We start from the raw sequence: 16,742 nt of genomic DNA on the forward strand, positions 1-16,742 counted from the left end.
TTTCATATCACTCTTCAGTCCTTTTCTTTGTTTGGCTTTCCTCCCTCATATTGCTAACAGCTTATTCACCCTTCAAGATCTATCTCCTTGAGTTCTTCCACTCGTTATGAAAATGCACTCCATGATCATTTGATCAACTCAAAGTCTTGATGCCCTATTTTTACTCCTCTTGGTTTCTTAGCATGACCACACTTAAGACCAACTCCCTCTCTCACATGCGCATTTGATCTCTAACCTGTAACTCTTTATAAAGAAGTTATGTTGTTCATTTCCCACTCAAATCTTAATTTGATCTTGAGAAAATGGTATTTTTTTCCATCCAAATTGTTTCTTCTAGAAGCTTCATGATAAATCCATTAGCATTCACCTTGAATTATTTTTCATGGTTTACATAAAATTCTGTGACATCTACTCATCATCCTTACCATCCAACTAATTCACAAAATTTGATGTAACAAACTTACCGCTGTTGATCTGGAGAATCTTTGACTTAACAAATAATGCAACAACTCCACATCATTGATTTATTGATGCTCAACTCCTTCTATGTTACTCAGCTTCTATTGTTATTTTACTGGTGCTCGGCACCTGAAGAAATTCTATGTTACTCAGCACTTGAAGGCTGCTCGACACCTAAAGATCACTCGACACACACTGAGTTGAACTTGCTCTGCTTCAACTAAGAATCTGTTCGGCACTTACTAGCTAGCTCGATTCTCTCTCCAATAAACTTAGTTAATCCTTACATATTTGATTTGTCTTAGTCTATCCATCCTCTATGTCTTAGAGTATGTCATCAATACACTATTGCATCAATAACATCAGAACTTCAACCTTTCTTTAGGTACTTTAGTTACATCTTATTGATTTCCACCTCCTTATCAATCAACCAATTGATAGTATTTGGATCACTAGAGCAATTGTCATTCCTGCAAGTAGCAAGTTTGACATCAATGAAAAAACAATGATTGAAGACATTCTTTACCAGTTCCATTACTCTTCATTCATGATCTTTTCAATCATTTCCAACATAAGATTATGCGATCACTTTAAAGATTGTATGTTATTATCAAATCAACTTGTAGAAATGTAAACATGAAACATAAAAAATTCATCAACACACTTGACACAATGATTTATGTGAAAACCCAATTTGGTAAAACCACCATTAACATGCTACTTTTTTCACTCTTCTAAAGTGATGCCCTATGAAAGGACAACCCTGTTAAAGGTTATAATACACACTATTAAATGTGACCCTATTAAAGGATTTCAATCACCTTATTAGAGGACTTTAGATCATTCAATTAGAATGTCATTTAGTTAAAGGATTTATGAATTATTGTTAGGTCAACCTTAATCCAAAGGGTTTACACTAGACTGATATAATTGTTAAAGAGTAATAGTATGTTGGATACAATTGTTTAATTGTGTATTGTTTTTGATGTTACACAAATGTCATATCAATTATTAGATAGAGTCTACTGAGCTCAGTTGGTTAGCAAAGAGATTTATAGAGTCTACTAAGCATTTCTAGAAGTTACACTATGGAGACAATTTCTACTGAGCTCACTTGGGCGTTGAAGGATTCTATGGCAGAAGTCAGTTTCTATTGAGCTCACAAGGTTAGTGAAGGAAATTTAGCGTTTACCAAGTTCACTCAGTCTCCAAAGGATTTTTTAAAATTCTCAATGTTTACCAAGCTTCAGTTGGTTAACACTAGAAATTATTTTTGGAGCAGTTTTTACTGAGTAGGGTTAGGCAATGAAGGATTTCATTATTTTGGGAAATAAATTTTAATTGTTTCATGTAATGTTTGTAGCTGACTAATGTAATGATTATTGGTAAATGTAACTTGTAAATGAGCTGACTTGATAATTTGTATGGTATAAATAAAAGGTTAAGTTGTGAATTCAAATGTGTGGATGAATGAATGAGTGAGTTGTAGTGCCTGCCCTAGTCCACATTTTGTTTTTGTTGCCAAACTCTTTTAGGATAGTTTAATGATGATGATTGTTGGTAACATTATTTTGAGTTTATGAGATATCATTTTAGATTCAGTTAATATACGATGTGATTACTTAGACTCTACATTTCATGTATGCATGATGATTATTACATTATTTTTAGTTATTGATTAGTTAGATGGTTTATTATCACATGTGTTTTCTTATGGATACTTACCTCATACTTCCATGTGTATGGTGTGTTTTTTTGCTCTCTTATTGGATGGTGTTTCTGATGTGGTTAAGGAAGGGAGTCGTAGTCACCTGCTAGTCAGGATCTACACAATGCACCACTTCCTACCATTGCCTGTTTAGCTTAACATATATATATTGTATGTACATGCATAGATTTTATGTAGGTTGCAGGTACCAGGTATCAAGTTCTCTGAATTGCCAGGATGAGCGTACCCTATCGCACTATCTCAATGGTAAGCGAGGGGAGATAAATTCTCAAGTCCAAATCCTAAACCCTTAAACCATTTTTCCTAGAAAGGTAGGACAAGTATCTGAGATATTTTACCCTCCAAATGTGTCGGATGACATAATTCATTATTTTAACCCTTTTGGTTTGATTTGTATGTGTTTTTCTATAGTGGGCTTTTCGTATTTTATTTTATGAGTCTTTGGTGTATTTTCTATTAATTAAGCCTAATAAAAAGATTTAATTAATGGTTTAATTTAATGGAAAATTAATATGGTATTTTAATATTTATTTTATTTAATTAATTAGAAAATTTATTAAATAAAATAATTAAATCTGAAGATGAAAGTTATAATTTTTAAAGTTGGAATGTGATAATATTTATTTAAGTTAATAAATATTTTAGCAATTAAGTTTCGAAATTGAATTTAAAAGTGGAAAAGATATTAAAATAATTAAAAGATTATAGGTTGCATGATGTGTGCATGTGATTAAAATATAAATATATTAAGATAAATCAAGTGGAGTTATTAAAGTGAGTGCTTAAGATTTAAAATTAATAAATTAAATTGAAAAGAGTAAAGTGAATATTAAATAAATTGATGTGCATTATTCATTCACATAGGAGTATGCAAATTCTAGAGAGTTGTCATGTAGACAACACAAGAGTTAGCACACAAATTAAGCACATGGTGTCTACAACCTTATGACTCATCTAGAAGGTTGGAAAAGACTCATGCTTAGTTGTTAACACCTTCTGGTTGTTTTTAGAGACATTCTAGGTGCTTCCTGAGAGTTCTTTATATGGAGACACTCCTAGAAGCTTAGGGAGTGTGATTTTTGGGAGGACCTGAGAACGTTGGAGAAGGAAGGAGCTTGCTCTGCAGATTCTGAGGAGGAGTGAATTAACATCAGTGTCCTACTGGACACTTGTGATTCTGCCTATGTTATTTCCGCTTCTTGCACTTCATGTCTTCTTCGTGTCTTCTGAATGCTTTCTGAGGTTTCTATGTGTGAATGTTCTAGTTATATGCAATTTTGTCATGGATATCTAAATTTCCGTATGAGAAAACCCCTACATGCATAGATTTGAGAATTGTATGGGCTAGGGTTTAAAATTTATAGGCAAACCTATTAGATGGAATAATGGGTATAGTTAGAGAACAATTATTTTAAAGGGAAAATTCTTAATTTAAAGAATTAGAAAGCCCTTTTTATTTAAAAGTTATATATGTGTTCTCTTTTAAATATATAAAATCTATGCATATATATATATATATATATATATGTTTGTTAAAAAATTGCAATAATGTTTGATAGCAAATTGTGTATATATATATATACATATATATATATATATATACATATATAAATATATATATACACATATACATATACATATATATATATATATATATATATACATATACATATATATATATATATATATATATATACATACATATATATATATATATACATACATATATATATATATATATATATATATATATATACATACATATATATATATATATATATACATACACACACACACACACATATATATATATATATATATATATATATATATATATACATATATATGTATATATTTGTTTAAGATCGCAGTCGAAAAACTTCATGTCGCACTTCATGTTTGAGACAGGCATTTAAATTTTTTTTTTATAGAAAAATATATATAAATTTTTTAGGAGAGGTGCAATATACCCCTTGTACCCCCATGTTTATTATGCTTGTGCTGTGACACCATACTTGCAATCGCAGGCCCTGCGACGACAGGCAGGGCCGCATGACCTATTCAAAGGCAAGGTCATCAACGATTTAAAAACATTTTTTTATATGCATTGCGTAGTACGACTCGTATGTCGTGGTGGGAGTTTTAATTATGATATGTTATTATTTTTTTTATGAAATTGGTGATAATTCAAATTTGAATTATATATATATATATATGTGTGTGTGTATATATATCTATATATATGTGTATATATATAGGTATTAAATATATTAAGTATGAAATTTAATAATAATGATTATATATATATATATATATATTCTTCGAAGTATTTAACTTTAACATTGTTACTTTATCAATATTATAAGTTATTCTCGTGTTGGTAATTGTTAAATATGAAATATTGATTTAATAATAATTTATCAATTATTGTTAATCTAAAAGAGATATTGAATTCAAATTTGAATATTAAGAGTTTAGAAAATGGTTGACTTTTAATATTAATTTTATTTAATGTATATTATATACTATTTAATATATATTAAATAATTAAGAGATGGTAATTTATAAAAGATGTTTAATGATGATTATTATAATGATTTAAATTAAGAGACTTTAATGATAAATGATTTAAAAGTATTAATAATAATTTGTTAATTATTATTAAAATGAAAGGAGAGATATTAGTAGTCTATATTTATAATGATGAGTCTAGTATAGTCAATTTATTAATAAGATCTTTAATATAACTTGTTATTGTTATTAACAAGTTATTATTAAACTATTAATTTAAATATTTGGAGTATAGTTAATTTTTAATTTATGAAAATTATTAATCAACTAACATTCATTGAGTTGTTAATATAGTTATGATATTAATAATTAAGTTATGCAATAGAGTCTTAATTGAAATGTTTATCCTTAATACGGATTTGTTAAGAAAATATTAGTATTCATTAAAACAATGATGAATATGGTCATTGTTGATTTGTTAATAAGATTCCCAATATAACTTGTTATTTATTAACAAGTTATTATTGAACTATTATATGAATATTAGTGAATTGGATTATAGTTGACTTTTAACTTACAAATTATAGCTAGTTATTAATCAACTGATATTCATTGGGTTGTTGGTACGGTTATGTAATTATTAATTAAATTAATTAAGTAGAGTTAATTAAATTTAATTAATAATTAAGTTATGTAATAGAGTTTTAGTGATATGATTCTTTTAACAAATTTGTAAAGTATTTACATCGAAGTTGATAAGTCTTATTCTAATGACTTGAATAATGACTTTAGATATTTTAATGGTTATTAGTGATGATTTAATTATTATAACAATTAAATTAAGAGATCTAAATTTTAGTAATATTTAGTTGAGTTTTAATTAAGTTTTGTTAGAATGATAAAGAGTCATACCTATGTTCATTATTAATTCATTTAATTAAGATTAATTAATAAAGTAAATAATATTAATTAAGGGACAATGAAGATTAGTGTAATGAGTAAATATTTATCCTTCAGTTATTCTTAGAATGTAATTTTAAATAATGGAAGGATAATGTTATCAAGAAAACAAACAAGTTGACTTGTAGGTCAAATGATTAATCTTACATACTTGAAGTATACTTGCAAACAAAAACTAAAACCTCCACACTTAATTCAACTATGTAATTTTAGCAAACCAAAAATATGTGCTTGCATTGTGTTTTCTCTATGCTTCTTGTTTTGGGTTTTTGGGTTGACTAGATTGTTGACCAGTCTTAGGACATTTACCAGAGGCTTGGGAGTTATGATTGTGATGTCATGATGATGTCTTTTGATCTCAATTTTTTATAAACCCAACCATGGTAATGTGATGGTATGCTCTATGACATATTTGTATTTACTAATTGTTATTTCTCATCAATCTTCTTGAGGGAAGCTGAGTTATATGTATCTAAGACACTTGACTTAACCATTTTTGAGTCATCGATCAGTTATCCTTGGATTACTCTCCAATCACCATGATGGGACTGAAATGCTAATTTATTTATTGATGATTTCATGGTGTGACATGTTTTGACTCAACCATTTTGGAGTCTTCGATCAGTATGATTTTGAGATATATTTTGGTTATTGAGAACCAATGGATACTTTTGATTATCAGTGATACCTTCAATTGCCAATAGAGAACTGTTGTGGTCATGAGTATCTATGGATGATTTTCATTTGCTCATGGAGATTTGATGCTCTTTTTATGGATTATCTTTTGGTATTTCTTTCTAGTCACTTGTATAGGACTATGGTGATTTTGAGATTTATGATTCCATGAGCTTAGGGTAGGTTATCTATTTGTAGTGTCGAGAAGTGGCTTGCAATGGGGGTCGGGGCCCTAAGTGGCTACCAGTGTAACTCATTGTAATTTTTATTAATAAGTGATAACATTTACACTGAATGGGTATTAAATGAACCTAATAAGATAATTGTATCTTCTTGTCCATGCCTCGAGTGCCAGTACAGACTAGGATGGGAGTAGAGAGAACACTTGGTTGCGACCTTGCATTCCATAGTATGCCTCATCAGTATGAGAGGATACTAGTGGCCGCACAAGGATCACTAGGGGGTCGAGGTCTATTGAGAGATTGCTAGGGTAACTGTAGCATGATCCATGTGATGAAACTTTCTCACTTGCATAGTAGGTTTCCTACATGTCTTTGTGTGCCTTTGAGATTAGATGTTGTTTTGTGATTGGAACCTTTGAGTTAGTATACTTTTAGGATTCCTAGACTTAGAGAGTTTTTATGCTATGTGATTTTGATAACCTATTTGGGACTTGAGAATATCTCCTCAGCATGGTGGGAGTGGACCATTTAGGTTCCACGCAATCGGGTGGTAGTGCTTTCTCACTCTTACCATTTGAGACACCATGGCTGATGCATTTTTTTTTGGCATCTATCTTCATGGATTATGATGGTGGACATGTATCCTCACATTGATGATTTGCATATGTTAGATGATGTTATCTTATGCTTTACTTTGCATGTTAGATTACTTTTTGCATATGATGTAGTATGATTTAGGAGTGACATTCCTACTATGATAATACCGATGATCTCTTCGATGATTTGGAAGGTTACACACAAAAGGATGGCTAGGATCCATGATAGTCTAATGATGCTATTTATAGTTGGGAGGAACCATTAACTTAGTTAGTTATGTTTGTAATTTATGGTTATCTCCTATGATGATGTATCATGTATAATTTGTGGTTTCATTTATGTTATTACATCATGGATTAGAGTTAGTGTGATGATGTACTTAATTTATACGGATGTATATTCTTTTAAGCCTTTCATACCTTGTGGCATGTATAGTGGATGATCGAGTAATTAGAAATGTAATTTAAGAACATTGGAATTTTTTCATTATTATTTTATGTGGATGTAGTATTAGATGGAATCATTAATACTAGTTGATTAAGATGTAGTTCAACATTAAGGGATCTTGAAGAATGTAACCTATTATGTATGTTATGTTTACTTTTTGCTATTGCTTCCATATAAGTTGTAAATGGTTTTAACTTTCATGTTCTAAAAAAAAAAAAAAAATTCTACCAAACTTAGTGAAAATTTTAGGTTAATTCTTTGGATCCTTTGGTGGGGCATTGCACGAGCATGCAAGTGAGTTAATTATGTGAACAAGAAAGTGTGAGTGAATTTTGAAGAAGGATTAGATATCCTTGATGAGCAACAAATGTTTATTCAATCAAAGAGGATCTAGTGAAGTAGAATAGAGATTTGTAATAGAAAAGTTAAGTTGCATCTCATTCAGTTCACTTCATTATTATTTTTTTATCATTGTAGTAGTGATTCCTAAATCTCTTGATAGAGTTGGTTTAGTAGCCATTTTTGTAAATCCTCTAACAAGGTGGATAGTTCTATTGAATTTTTTTTAAGTCCTCTAGCAAGGCCACTCCTAGTAGGGTGATTAAATCATCTAACAAGGTCACACCTAAAAGTGTGTTTTGTAACCTTTAATAAGGTTGGCTCCTACTAGGGATCACTTTAGAAGAGTGAAAATTAGTAGCTAGTTACTTGGTGGTTATTTGCATATTGGGTTTCCATGTTAAATCTCGTGTCTCTTGTGTTGATGTTATTTCTTTTATGCATACATGTTAAATATTTGTGAATGATTAAAGATCAATAATAAGTTAACATACATCTACAAAGTTATAGCATTTTTCTATGTGGCTACTAAGTGACAGTAGTAACTAAGTTTATAAGTCATCTAAGGGATCTGTGGATTTGTTTTTGTGGTAACTAATTCACCCCCCCCTTAGTTACTCCATCTATATTTCCAACAATTGGTATCAGAGCTTTTGGTACCTGTAGGAAGGATTTCAAGGATCTAAGCTAAAGATCAAGATGTCTTACAAGAGGAAAATTCTAAGGCTTAATAGGGATAACTTTTTAGAATGGAAAGGTCTCATGAAACTCCATCTAACTTCCATTGGAGATATAGGATTGAAATATCTTGATGAAGCATATGTAACTCCTTCTGATACACTATCTGTTAATGAGATTGTTGATAAGAAGACTCATAACACCATGATGATAGACATTGCATCTGCCCTAAGCTATGAAGAATTTGATGATGTCAAGGACTACACAATTTCCTTTGAAATGTGGAACAATCTGAAAGATATCTAGGGAGGTGATGACAATGTCAGAAGAGCCAAAGAAAAAAATCTAAGAGGACAATTTGATTAGATGAGGATGAAAATATTACCAAATATGTTGAAAGAGTCAATGTAGTCGTCAGTGCAATCAATACTTCTAGAGGAGACATTGAGGAGGAAATAGTTGTAAGTAAAGTTCTTAGAACATTACTTCCCATTTATGCAATTAGAGTTTCTAAAATTCAAGAAAGAAGATGTGAAGAAAATCATAATATAAATTTAGAAGCAATAGTAGGAAGATTGATTGCATTTGAGCTAGATAACTATGACAACTATGTTCCAGCTTCCAAGAACATTGAATCAGCATTTCAAGACAAGCTTTCACTCAAAGAGAAGGGCAAGAAGATAAAGGAATCTCAGTTAGAAAGTGAAGAAGAATCAGAACAGAGTTTTGCTAGTGATCTTGAGGTGGTTGAAGCTCTGCTAGCAAGGTAATATTCTAGAGGCAAAGGGAAATACAAAGGTAAGGTTCCTCTAATCTATTTTTCATGTGAAGAAATTGGAAATAATGTTGCTAGGTGCCCAAACAAGAAAAGTAATGATGAGAAGAAAGGTCACTAGTGCAATGGTAGAAATATTTCAAATCATTCAAGGAAAAAGGTAAGAAAACATGTTTCATGGCTAAAGATTCTAATGATTTTGATGATGGTAAAGATAAAATTGTTTACACTACTATGAAAGATGAATTTGATAATGATGAGGAAGATAAAATGAAATTTATCTCTCATGTGAGAAAAAAAGATACATGGATCATAAATAGTGGTTGCTCTCATCATATGACTAGTGACAAAATAAAGGTTGAAAATTTTGAAGACTATGATAGTGGTAGTGTGAGATTTGGTAATAATGAACCTTGTTGTAGAAAAGGAAGAGGAATAATTTCACTATCCAAAGAACTTGTATGTGATAAGAAGGTCTAAAACACAATCTATTGAGTGTGGCACAACTAATCAATATAGGATTCAAAGTGGAATTCATGCATGGAAAAGCAAGACTATTGGATGACAAAGGAAAGATGATTGGATCAGGCATACAAACAAAAGGTAACTTGTTCTATCTTGAACTTGGTGAATGTTCATGCTTTATTGCTCAAGTTGAAGAAAGTTGGTTATAGCATAGAAGGTTATGTCATGTGAACTTTGATAATCTAGTAAAAATAAAAAAATTGAAGAAAGTAAGAGGCATTCCTAGTATAAAGAAACCTGATGTTGGTCTATGCAAGAATTGTTAGATTGGTAAGATGGTAAAGAGTAGCTTTAAAAGTAAAAACTATCAGTCTGAAGAAGTTTTGGAAATTGTGCATACTGATTTGTGTGGACCTATTGGAATTGAAAGCTATACTAGAGAAAAGTTCTTCATTCTTTTTGTTAATGATTACTCTAGAATGATGACTATCATTATTTGAGAGAGAAATCAAAAGCATTTTAGAAGTTCAAATGGTATTTGGCTAGAGTAGAAAAGTAAATAGGGAAAAGACTAAAATGCTTGAGGTTAGACAGAGGTGGTGAATTCATCTCCCATGAGTTCAATAACTTTTGCATTGAAAGAGGAATCAAAAGACAAGTATCAACATATGAAACTCTCAAGAAGAATGGAATAGCAGAAAGGAGGAATAGATCTATCATGGACTGTGCAAGAACTTTAATGATTGAAAAGAACATTGCTATCAAATACTGGAAAGACGCTATCAACACTGCAGTTCATACCTTGAACTGAGTACAATTGAAGAAGGACTCATTCAAAACCACCTATGAGTTATGGTATGGCTATAAACCTAATGTAAGTTACCTAAAAGTATTTGGAAGTAAATGTTATATTCTGAAAGAATTTAGAAAAGACAAATTTGATGTGAAGGGTCATGAAGGAATATTTTTGGGATATTCTTACAAGAGTAAGGCATATATATGTTTGAATTTTTCTACTCACAAAGTCATAGAAAGTGCACATGTGAAAGTTGATGAGTTTGTAGAAAGGATTGAAGAAGAAAACAAAAAAGAACCAGAAGATTATAGGAGATTTGTTTTCATTGAACTTGATATAGTGCCAGATACATCTATCAATTAGGAAACTTCTACTCTTGAGTCTTTAGTCACTGAGTTGCAAGAAGTTCAAACCAAGCTATAGGAACTTGAGGCACATTCAAATGCTACTGAGCCAATGCCTACCAAGTTTGAAGGACCCAAGCAATAGACAGAATAGTTAGAACTTGAAGTTGAAGTGCAAGAGGATGACAATGTAATTTTTTCAAAGGGCAAGGAACGTGTATTAGCCAAGTATGTCAGGAGACATCATGCACCATATCAAATCATTGGAGACAAATTTGAAGGTATTATGACAAGAAGTAAGATAAAAGTTATGTGTTTACTTGCTGATTTTGAACCTTAAAATGTCAAAGATGCATTAGAAAATGAAAGTTGGATTGAGGCTATGAATGAAGAGATAGAGAAAATAGAGAAGAACAAAACATGGACTCTTATACCTAGGCCTAAAGATAAAAATGTGATTCGTACTAAGTGGGTATTTAGAAATAAGTTGAATGAAGATGGTAAGGTATCAAGAAAAAAAGTTAGACTAGTATGTAAAGGATACTCTCAAGAAGAAATAATAGACTATGGAGAGACTCTTTCTCTTGTTGCAAGATTGGAAGGTTTCAGGAGCCTACTTGCATATGCTGCATACAAAAGATTTAAGGTTTATCAGATGGATGTCAAATCAACATTTCTCAATGGTATACTAGATGAAGAAGTCTACATTGAGCAACCTAAAGGTTTTGTTGATCTAGAAAAGAAGGAAATGGTCTGCAAATTACACAAAGCATTGTATGGTCTAAAACAAGCCCCTAGAGCATGATATGAAAGATTGCATAGCTATTTTATTCAAATTTTTTTTCAGAGAACGAATGATAACAATAGCTTTTATATCAAGAAATGACCAACTAAAGAGATTGTTTTCATAGAAATATTTGTGGATGACACTTTTTTTATAGGGAATGATGATCTATGCAAGGAATTTTTAGAGAAAATGAACAAGGAATTTGAGATGTCAATGTTTGGTGAGATTAAATTCTTTGTTGGTCTTCAAGTTCAAAAAAGTAAGAATCTTATCTACATCACTCAATCTAAACACATCAAGGAGATACTTAAAAAGTTTGGGATGGAAGATTGTAAACTAGTTGGAACTCTTATGTGCATTGGACTAAAGCTTACTAAGGATGATGAATCAAAGGAGGTAGATCAAACATTATATAGATCAATGATTGGAAAGTTGTAGTATGTAGTTCATACAAGGCCAAATATTGCTTTTGCAGTTGGTAAAGTTGCAAGATTTTCAGAAAAACCAAGAGAAAATCACATGATGAAAATCAAAAGGATCATGAGATACTTAAAAGGCACTGAAGATTATGGATTGTGGTAAAAATTTGGAGGTAATCTAGATTTGAAAGTGTTTATTGATGCAGAATGGGTAGGAAACATTGATGACAAAAAGAGCACAAGTGGAGGAGCATTTTTTCTTGGAAAGAGGTTGGTTTCTTGGACAAGCAAAAAGAAAAATTTCACATCCCAATCTATAATAGAAGAAGAGCATGTTGCAGTAGCAGTAAACTGTTCTAATATTGTTTGGTTCAAACAATTATTGGAAGGCATGAAGATGGAAATCAAAGAACCAATTGTTATATTTTTTTACAATACAAGTGCAATCAACATATCTAAAAATCTAGTGATGCATTCAAAAATAAAGCACATTACAATAAAATATCATTTTGTCAGAGAATTAGTTCAGGATAAGGAGATCAAATTGGAATATGTCCATACAAAAGAACAAATTTCTAACATATTCACCAAGCTATTACCTAAGGATGCATTCTTGTATCTAAGTGGTAAGTTAGGGGTCATTCCCCTATCTGGGGTTCACTAAATGAAGTTTTAGTGATGTAGCAATAGGTACCAAGTTGAAGATCTATCAGTTGATGCAACATAATCATGAAAACATTGCATATGAATTAGTACTTAAGGTACATTGTTACTCATTTGGTTTGTGTTGTCTTTGGCATGTTTTGTCAAAGACAGAGAGTATGTTGTCATATCCTTTTGAAATTTGAATTTGATTATGGAGAGTTTTCTATTTGAAAAGAAGATATGTAATTCTTTCATAGAGGGAGATTACTATAATTGAGAAGTTTGTGATATAAAATCTAAGAGGGAGAAATATTTTGTCAGAAAAAGACTTATTCTCAAATTTCATTATGCTATGACATGTTGTGTTGCCATCAATGCCAAAGAGGGAGATTGTTGGATACAATTGTTCAATTGTGTTTTGTCTTTGATGTTACACAAATGTCATATCAATTATTAGACGAAGTCTATCGAGCTCATTTGGTTAGCAAAGAGAATTGCAAAGTCTACCAAGCATTTCTAGAAGTTACACTATGGAGATAGTTTCTACCAAGCTCACTCGAGCATTGAAGAATTCTATGGCAGAAGTTAGTATCTATCAAGCTTACAAGATCAGTGAAGGAAAGTCAATGTTTATCGAGTTCACTCAGTCTCCAAAGGATTTTTTAGAATTCTTAGTGTTTACTAAGGTTTAGTTGGTTAACACTGGAAATCATTTTTGGAGTAGTGTTTACTGAGTAGGGTTGGCCAATTAAGGATTTCATTTTTTTGGGAAATAAAGTTTAATTTCTTCATGTAATATTTGTAGTTGACTGATCTAATGATTATTGGTAAATGTAACTTGTAAATGAGCCAACTTGATAATTTGTAAGGTATAAATAAAAGGTCAAATTGTGAATTCAAATGTATGGATGAATGAATGAGTGAGTATGCAAGTGAGTTAATTGCGTGAAGAGGAAACTATGAGCGAATTTTTAAGAAGGATCTTGAGGAGAAGCAAAGGTGTATTCAATCAAAGAGGATCTAGTGAAGCGAAATAGAGATTTATAACAACAAAGTTCAGTTGCATCTCATTCAAGTCACTTCATTGTTACTTTTTCATCATTGTAGCAATGATTCCTAAATCTCTTAATAGAGTAAGTTTAACAACCATTTTTGTAAATTCTCTAACAAGGTGGACAATTCTATTGAATTGTTCTTAAGTCCTCTAGCAATGCCACTCCTAGTAGGGTGATCAAATCCTCTAACAAGGTCACACCTAATAGTGTGTTTTTTAGCCTTTAATAGGGTTGGCTCCTAATAGGGCTCACTTCAAAAGAGTGAAAATTAGTAGCTAGTTACTTGGTGGTTTTTTTCATATTGGGTTTCTAAGTTAAATCTAGTGTCTCTTGTGTTGATGTTATTTCTTTTATGCATACATGTTAAATCTTTGTGAATGATTAAAGATCAATAATAATTTAACATACATCTACTAAATTATAGCATTTTTTTGTGTGACTATTGAGTGACAGTAGTAACTAAGTTTATAAGACATCTAAGGGATCTGTGGATTTTTTTTTTGTGGTAATTGATTCACCCCCCACCCTCAATTAATCCATCTATATTTCTAACATAGTAAGGCTTGATCTGATAGCAACTTACAACTTCATTTGTAGATTATAGATCACTATTTAGTTCTCCATTTTTCTTGGCTTTCATACATTGCAATTCTAATAGTTTATTCACCCTTCAAACATTCATATCCTTAAGCCTTCATGCTTAACATGCCATTGTAGACTCTTCTCTAGGTCACTTGATGAAGGAAAACCCTTATCTCCTTGACTTAGGTTGTCACATAGGACAACCTTGCCTCATGACTAGCCATTCAAATAAATGGGAAATTAAGATTTTTTTCACTCATTCTCCATCATCCAATTTAGGGTTTGGATGAATTAGATAGGATACAATGAATCCACCCCACATTCCATATCTCTTCTAGAGACTTCTCCTTGAATCCTCTTTGAATTCACCTAAAAATGGTTTACCTTAAATTCTTTGCCACCATCTCATAATTCTTATCTTCCACCTGGTTTACATAATCCAAGAAAACAAACTTGTTGGATTAGATCCATCAAATTCATGATCTTTTAAATATTGCAATAGCTCAACATTATCTTGCTTCTGATGCTCATCACATATTACGTTGCTTGGCATTCTCTGTAAAATCACTTGGCATGAACTAAAGTTTATTGGTGCTTAGCATCAACTAAACTTTACTCGGCATCCCTTATTCTACTTCAAATATACTAGAATGAGATTTCACTTAGCTCCAACTAATTTTTTGCTTGGCTTGTACCAACTTTGCTCAGCACCTACTATCCACTTAGTCAAGCTTGGTAGACAAACTTTGTCTAACTTGTTCTTCTAAGCTTTCTTAGCATAACCAACCTTTGTAACCTTAAGTATATTATCAATACATCATGTTATCACTATCTTAACTGATTATTGTACTACTTTACATAATCATAACTCAACCTTTCCTCTAGGTGTTATTGTTATATCTTTTGATCAAATCCTCTTAATCAATCAAATAAGTGATAGTACTTAAATTTTATAAGTACTTGTCTTACCAATAAATAGCAAGTTTGACATCAGTTACAAAACAATGATTGAAGCATATTAGTCATACTTTTATGTTCTCAACAATCTCCCTTTATAACCTCCCTCTTTGATTATCTTCTTCAATCTATTATCAACAATCTCCCTCTTTGGCATTGATGGAAAACCAAACTGATTAACCAAATGACAAACATCTTGTTCAACCAAACTAACTATGTTAAAATAGTAAGACCGACAAAATACCAAAAAGAAAATAGTTCCTTGTATTGAAATCTCTCCCTCTATCAATAGCTTCTATCTTTTGATTAGGTTACAAAACACTTTCATATAACTCCCTCTAAGTTTCTTCTTATATCTCCCTCACTATATCTCCTTCTCACTAGGTAGATGTTAGGATTTCTCCTTCTTTGTTCTCCTGATCAAAAACTATTTCCTTCAATAGTTCTTTCCCTCTAAGATTAGTAAACCTCTCCTCTCTTTGATAATTATCTCTTGATATCTCTCTCTTGATCAATCAATCTCTTCGCAATTATACTGGCTTGATTAGTAATCATCTCCCTCTTTGACACCAATGCCAAAAACTTGTCATCTTAACATGCACATATAAGCTTTTTTAGTTTCTTTAGTTTTCTCCCTCTGTCACATTTCTTGTGACTGATTTGAAGTTTCAACTCTTAGATTACTTTAGGTAGCTCCTAAACTAAGATCCTATGCATCAATTTGTAACATATGAACATCAACTTGTTTGATGTATGGCATTCCTCTTGTTACTTAGATAGCCTTTGATAGGGATATCACCCCTAGTTTTCCTCTTACAAACTAATGAACATGCTTAGGTAAGGATTTTGTGAAGATATCAATAATTTTCTCTTTTGTGTTGACATATTCCATCTTTACCTCTTTATCTTCAACTAATATTCTCAAGTAATGATACTTGATTACAATGTGCTTAATCTTTGTGTGCATCACTGGATTCTTTGATATGTTGATAGAACTTGTATTATCACAATAAAGTATCATTGGTTCTGTGATCTCTTCCTTTATACCTTTGAGTAGCTATTTGATCCATACAATGTTTGTACAATTTATAGCAGTAGCAACATATTTAGTTTTAACAATAGATTGTGAAGTGCATTTTTGTTTCTTGCTAGTCCTGTTGGATACAATTATTAATTGTGTATTGTCTTTGATGTTACACAAATGTCATATCAGTCATCAGATAGAGTCTACTAATCTCAAATGATCAACAAAGCAATTTACAGTGTCTACCAAACATTCTTGAACATTACTTAGTAAAGTCAGTTCTTACCGAGTTCACTCAGGCATCAAAGGATTTTGT

Source organism: Cupressus sempervirens, chromosome 1, assembly GCF_028749045.1.
Source record: "Cupressus sempervirens isolate cs-2001-9-10 chromosome 1, ASM2874904v1, whole genome shotgun sequence".
Lineage (NCBI taxonomy): Eukaryota > Viridiplantae > Streptophyta > Pinopsida > Cupressales > Cupressaceae > Cupressus > Cupressus sempervirens.